Source organism: Otolemur garnettii, unplaced genomic scaffold, assembly GCF_000181295.1.
Source record: "Otolemur garnettii isolate 467f Iridium unplaced genomic scaffold, OtoGar3 scaffold00183, whole genome shotgun sequence".
Taxonomy (NCBI): Eukaryota; Metazoa; Chordata; class Mammalia; order Primates; family Galagidae; genus Otolemur; species Otolemur garnettii.
Window position 1 is genome coordinate 1,492,420 of NW_003852578.1, and position 7,585 is coordinate 1,500,004.

Genomic DNA, 7,585 nt, shown 5'->3' on the forward strand with positions numbered 1-7,585 from the left:
TTTACATGTTGGTATGAAAAGGTAGGACATTTTACTGGCTTTGTCTCCATGTTACAGAATTCTTTATTTTCGTGAATCACATTGTCAGGTATTTCTTTTTAGATCAATCAACCTTGGTATTACCTTGTTGACATGTAAACTTTTACGTGTCCTCGTATAAATCTTAAACCTCATGGATAGCTGTTTTAAATAATCCGAGTTGTATAGTTTATTATTTGCGGTCACTTGACACTTGTCCATACGTGTTTGTGTGTACTGTTGGAGTTTGAATGCAATAAATGCATTTGTGTAGGTGGATTGTTGGGTGTTATTTTGAATATGGTTAGTGAAAGAAAATTGTTCAGATAAAATTCAACATCCTCAACATAGAACTTTGATAGTTCCAGTGTAATGAACTGGAGAATTCTCAGCTTTGCTCCAGTCTGTTGGCTTTGCTGTTCCATTGTCATCATTATAAATGCTCTGTTATACATGGACGTGAAATAGGGCATTATATTTTTTCACCTTCAAGAGGGGAGATTGCTAGAACTATAGGAACTATAATAGTGTTTTACTTAGTACATGTATGAAACTAAAAGTTTGTGGCCAACTCTATGAAAATTTTAGAGTCTAAGATTAAATGAAAAATAAAATTAGAAATAAAAATATCAAAAAAGTAAAATCGACATGTGATATTTTGTATTAATTGTTGTCTCTACTAGTGAAGGTAATTATCACATAAAGAATAAATAAGACCTAATGAAAATCTCTTTTAACTGCATATATTCTTTTATTTAATTACTACATAGATATTTGTACCTATATTGCTTAAAATCTAAAAATTTTAGGAAACAATGGTTGAAATCTATTGCACTTATCCTTAAGGGGAAAGGTCAAATATGTGTTATTGGCCTTACTCCTGCTTTTTATTATTTGCTCATACACAAAATCAATATTGCTATGAGTTTATAAGCTTGTAAGATTTGGGAATGCTAAGCAAAAATTTACATCCTTTAGTAAAACACTATTTTTTACCTTATATTTTGTAGAGATTATTTTTACGGTAAATGTACATTTTTTCACCATTGATCAAGAAATAAATCCCATCCTCCTCAAAACAACATCTGCTGAAACAGATTTGTCCAGATCTGAATTGCACTGTTTAAACCATTGTCAGTATTCAACTAATAGCTAGTTCCATTTCTGGGGCTATATTTAAGTACTCATTCTTGATTCAAGTTGTCTTATTCCAAATACAGAAGTGAATTTTTAGATATCCTAGCTAACTTTAATGTAAAACTTATCATAGCCTACTGCTCAAATCTTCCAGAACTGACCTCTGACTTGTCCTAGAAATGACATATGACTTCGCACCTGTGAAACTTATTTGCTATTATTTCTTCATTCATCTTTCATATGCAAATTGACTATGAGCTCTCTTAAAATAAGTAGTCATGTTTTATTCCTGGTTATTTCTTTAAGGTTTACCCTGCTGCTTATGAAAACTGTCCAGTGAAAAATTAATGAATACATTCATTAATATGATGAAGTAAGACGATTCTAACCATAATTATCAATGAGATCTGAGGACTGAAAATGTCCAATAGTTTTTTAAGACTATGCCAGTTAATTTTATCAATGATATGTTCGTTTTTATCTCATGTTTGTTGTACAATGACCTTAGCAATAAGATGCAGGTAGTAAATATCACTGTAAAAAAGATACGGTTTAATTTTATTTAGGGAAAGAAAGACTTATAGGTTATCTGAATAAGCATATATTCTTAAATGTAACATAATCTTTCCTGAATCATGAATTTTCTTTTAAAGACAAATATATTCTTTGTAATCTTTTATAACATGCTCGTTTTTGGATAAAACTTTTTGTTCTCTTATTTTTATTTTACATGGTGTCAATGAATGAAAACATTGCAAAGAGCCCCCGTTTTGCAAATACCCTGAAGTCAGCAATTTGAGCAGCAATTGGGAAATGAGGTTTTATATAGTTCTCTGAATTCTTCTAGGCGCAATAGTATTTGTATTAATTTGCTCAGGCAAGCATAACAAAATACTACAGTCTGAATGGTATAAATAAAAGAAATTTATTTTCTCACATCTCTAGAGACTGGAAGTCTGAGATCAAGGTGTTAAATTTGGCTTATTCTGAAGCTTCTCTCCTTAGCTTGCCGATGGCTGCCTTATTGCTGTGCTCATTTGCCTTTTTCTCTCTGTATGTATTTCCCTAGTGTATCTTTCTCGTTATGTCCTAACTCCTCCTCTTATATGGACAACAGTCATATTAGATTAAGACCTATCCTAATGGCCTACTGTTAATGTAAGCAACTGTTTAAAGCACCCATTTCCAAATATAATCTCCTTCTGAGGTACTAGGGATTAGGGTACAACACATAAATTATTATTTTTCATTTTTTAAGAGAGTCTCACTTTGTCGCCCTTGGGAGAGTGTCATGGGGTCACAGCTCACAGCAACCTCATACTCTTGGGCTCAAGAGATTTTCTTGCCTCTGCCTCCCAAGTAGCTGAGACTACAGGAACCTGCTACAATGCCTGGCTGTTTTTGCAGAGAGGAGGGTCTCCATTTTGCTTAGGCTGGTCTTGAACTCCTGAGCTCAAGCAATCTACCCACCTCAGCCTTTGAGAGTGTCATCTATATGTATGTAATCATAATATAATTTATTGTTTGCTATCAAATTATCATTGGAGGGGTAACAAAAGTTCAGCGTTAACTGTATTTCATCCCCCCTCCCCTGTATATAGAATAATTGTATTTCCCACAGTCACTTTCCCCTGGTGATTCATGAAACTGAATTCTAGCCAATGAAAATGCAATTAACTAATGGTCTCCAAAATTTCATTCCGTGGCTTGTTGAATATGATACTCATGGGGAAGTAGTCATAGTAAAGCATGTAAATTGTGCTATTTTTGAAGTAGTAAAAAGTAGAGGGCAAGAACTTAAACATCAGTGTAAATAGTTACATAATATAATGTACAATCAAATACAAACATCTCATGTAGCCTTTAAAAGCCTTTTAAAAACAAAAACACATTATTTGGTTCTTTTTAACATTTTTAGAAAAATGTACATACTAGTCTAAAAACCTGGATCCTCAACCAAAATCAAACTCACAAAAAGCAAAATTTTAAACTGTATTTGTCTGTGTAGATAAAGATTATGAATCTATCTAGAAGGACTGCACACAAAATCAGAAGTTTGGTTATCACTGGAAGATAAGGGGAGAGGATAATAATTGCTTTTCTTTAATGAAGATGTTTTGGTATATCTTAAATGTCCATTTCCTTTTAATTTAAAGGGATCTATGTTTTATTTGCATATTTACAATAATTAAAAAATTACATTCTATGTAGATATCTATCTTTTCTATAAGAATTATCTCTTACCCCATTTAAGCATTCTTAGGTGCATCCATTTTATTTATACAATTTATCATTATCTTAATATTGCTTAGAATGTGATTTAATTTGTTTCCATATTTCTTATATTATGTCCTTACCAAGATAATACTATGTGTAACCAACTTAGCATCATCAAATGTTCATTATCCTCAAATATCACCCCGGAGTTAGAGAGTAGAGTGTTTGTATAACAGAATTTCTAAGGGGAGAAATGAATTTACAGTTTTAAAATATATTTAATATCACAATAGAAGTCCAAATAATACACATTTAGGAAATATCAGTGACAAAATCTTCATAATCGATGAGGATATGCAAATGACAGACCCTAACAAGCCAAGAAATAAAAAAAGTCAGAAGGGCAGCGCCTGTCGCTCAAAGGAGGAGGGCTCCAACCCCATATACTGAAGGTGGCAGGTTCAAACCCAGCCCTGGCCAAAAAAAAAAAAAAAGTCAGTAAAAGTATTACTTATGAGGGATTGCCATATTTATTCCTTTTCATTATTTAGCATTCCTCTTACCCAGCTTCAGGTGGCATGTAGCGTAGCAAAATTTCCTGACTCATTTTACACCAGGTTTCTTCATTTTGAATTTATACTTGTTTCACATGCAGAGAAAAGCTCTGGAAAGGCCTTTTGTCGTATTTTCTCTTTCATTTTTTCACATAACTATACTCTGCTCTATCTAAATCTTGTATTCATAATTCTTCATCATAGCCAAAACCCATTCTTCCTATACAGAGCCCTAGTTTACACACTCAGAAGCAAAAACTAAATTAAAAAAAAAAAACAAAACAGAAAACAATACATGTCATTTTTTTTCCCAAGAATCCTTTTGAATGTGGAACACAAGTGGCTGTTACATCAGAAGACAAAGCAAAATCACCAATTTTCATGCTGTGATTTTCAGCGTGGGACAGAGAACATTTGTAAGTATCTACGATCTCTTGTGGAAGAGTTCATAAAAACTGTTTAGACTTACCATATTTTGTGCTTGAATATGCATACAAAAAGAATTTGAAATTAATTGATCTTGCAGCTTGATTGGGACAACATAGGTGATTATTATTATTATCACTGGAAGCAATTGTAGGCACTGAATGACACTCCATTGAACCTACCGCAGTCCAATTAACAGTCCTCCAATTTTGTCAGTATCATTGTAATAAATTGTGGAACTGTAAGTCATAAAGATACCAAATAAATATAATAAACAATTACTTAATTTGTATAATTATGATTTTTTATACCCACTATATGTCATTCATGCTGCTAGTTGATTGCCAATGGTCTAACAAATGTACAGTGTTTGTGTGTTCCTAGACTAAAATGAAATACTACGCTTTTGAATTACTGTGCTTTCTAGCCATCTGGTAAAATGTAGGTGGTTGTGGACAGGGCCAAGAGAAGTTATGTGGACTGATTTGTACATTTTGCACACAATTTTATGTATTGTCCTCATTTTACATATGAGCTTTGCCACATTCATCTCTCAGTTCAGTGACCATAAGAATGTTCTTTTTGTGGCAGACCACAGAAACGCAAGAATGGGTGGAAACAGTCAGGGTTTTCTAAGTTTTTGTCTTTAAACTGGCATGTTGTGACTCCAACCATTTTCCATTGGCTAGGCCAAAGGCTGTCTCTGATGAAGCTTGGTATCCCCAGTGGGGGAAAGAATACTTAGGCTTCAGTGAATCACTGCAAAGTCACATGGCAAAGGGCAACTTGCATGTGTAAGGTGGGTACAAGGAGGAGGCACTAAGGTATTCTCCATAAATTCTCTTGAGCTGCTTCTTTCTAATGATGCAATCCAGGTTAAACTTTCTACCCTACTTTATGAATCCAGGGATTAGCAGAAGTTTGGTATCCAACTAATTAAACTCCTAGGAGTGTCCTTCCAAAACGAAGTGCAGGTATATTTCTACAAAATAAAAAATATATATTTAATAGAGCCATAAATCATCGGAGAACTACAAAAGTATTAATAAATGAATAAATTGAATTATGCCACTAGTATAGATGAATATTTTTAGTCACTAATAAAATTTAAGAAAAGGAATTTTAAGAAATTAATTAGGTGGGTTTATTTATACAACAAATTTTAACAGGTGCATGTGCCAGTGTTAAATGTTACAATAAGTACTAGAATTACAAAGGCTAAAAACCATAATTGATCCTTCCTTGTATTGAGGGCTGTAGAGAGCATATGAATATAGCAAGAAGTTATTAGAAACAATTTCTAAGATTTAGGTGAAAGACAATGTGGTTGTACAAAATTGAAGGTAATGAAGATGAGAAACATGGATGTGTTGAAGGTATAGAATAGCTAGGATAGAGTGGTGCCTGTGGCTCAAGGAGCAAGTTGCCAGCTCCATATACCATGGGTGGTAGGTTCAAACCCAGCCCTGGCCAAAAAAAGGACAAAAAAAAAAAAAAAAAAAGAATAGCTAGGACATTGTGTGAGTTGAAGAATAAATTTCTTCTACAAAGATTCCATTTTCCTTGTGCATACGATATGGATGTAAAACTTAAAGTCATGAGTTAACAATAGAGGAGGAAAAGTTTTGAGGGAAAAATGTAATTTATTTCTGAAGATGTATGGTAAGAAATGGTTGTGAAAAACCTCAGCATAGGTAGAGAGTAATTAGTTAATTCACCATTTTGGACTTGAGAAAATAGTCTGAAGACAACTTATCAACTAAGGTGAAAAATTAGTATAATGCTGGCATTTAAAGTTCTGAAAGGAGATAAAATTAATTTGGAAAAGAATGGAGGGTGGAAGCATGGGCATGAAAGCAGAGTTAGGCCTGTTTTACAAGTATTCACCTGCAAATTTTTACAAAGAAGTAGATAAACAGATAAATGGGTAATATAAAACCAAGAAAGAAGGAATTTCAAGAACTGGGAAATAGTTTACTATGTATGATGTCATTAGAATGATTAAGCTGAGGACTGAAACTGATTTAATGAATTTAGCAACAAAGGGTCAAACTTAGCAAAAATAGTTTTAATGAAGTGGTAAGAGTTAATTGCAACATTTTTACCTTATAAGCAACCTAAGAAGTTGAATGCTATGGTATTTATTTATCTGTTTGATCCAGTAAGCTTTTAAATTGCATTGATATGGAAAGTCATTCCTGGGAAATGTGCCCTGGTAAGATAGGAGGAGTTGTAAATTGTAACTTTTATTTTCTCATCATGAAAGCCCTTGATATAAATAAAAGCTTCATTGATCAGATATAAAATTATAACATTAAATGTCAGTTTCAGTAAAAAAATACTTTCAGACAGCCAGAATGGGATGAAATGAAATCGCCTTTGCCAGGCATGTAAATCTCCAGGGTAATATATTTATCTCAATATTGTGTCCCATATTTCATGATTCAAACATATCTACGAAATTATTTCTAGATTTAAAATGTTTTGGGGGTGACAGAAAGCAATGAAAAATTTAGTTGAATCGGGGAATGCATAAAATTTTATTTGTGAAATAAGTTTCTTTTTGAAACTAATTGTCAATTTTCTTTCTTTTTCCAAAGAAAGAAATGAGAGTATTGATCCAGTGTCTCAAATGTATCAGCTGCTTCTGCTTGCCCTAAACTTCAAAGACCCACCGCTTTTTCTCAAATAGAAGAATATCCCTGAAAACAAAATCCAGTCAAACTATACACCTAAAAATATTCATTTCCATCACTCTTAGAGGAAAGAAAGCTACATTATTAAAATTTACTGAGAATATATATCTAAAGTTTCTTCTATATTTTCCACCTGCTATATCCTCCGCACCCCCCAAGTCTGGTATTTTCATGAGTTCTAACGACATGAACTAAGATCTCAAGACTGATTATGGTAGTTTTGCTCATACCTTTACTTTGTAGCCTCATAATGTCTTCCAAGTAATCAGTGGGTTTGATGAAAAATTTAGATCAAGTTTTCAATGAGAAATAAAATCTATTTGACTTCTTAGGCATATGTATAAATGTGATGTAATTCAAAACTAATATCTAATAACATACACATATACTTCTGCTTCTGTTAGGAAGCAGAATACATTATGATCAATAATTTGGAAAATTTAGTTTAACAGTTCATGATGTAATTATTTTAGCATGGTGTAAGTTTTGCACAACCCATTTACTAATACCTTTGGCCAGATTAATAGGGTTTGTTTA

At 32.8% G+C, this 7,585-nt stretch overlaps 1 long non-coding RNA gene across 1 annotated transcript; it reads left to right on the forward strand.

Annotated features, from left to right (window-relative positions):
• Positions 1-4,252: 4,252 nt before the first annotated feature.
• LOC111721773 lies at positions 4,253-7,162 on the forward strand. Its single transcript, XR_002770791.1, has 3 exons — positions 4,253-4,342; positions 5,042-5,151; positions 6,957-7,162. It is a non-coding gene; the product is annotated as an uncharacterized LOC111721773 (long non-coding RNA).
• Positions 7,163-7,585: the final 423 nt, after the last annotated feature.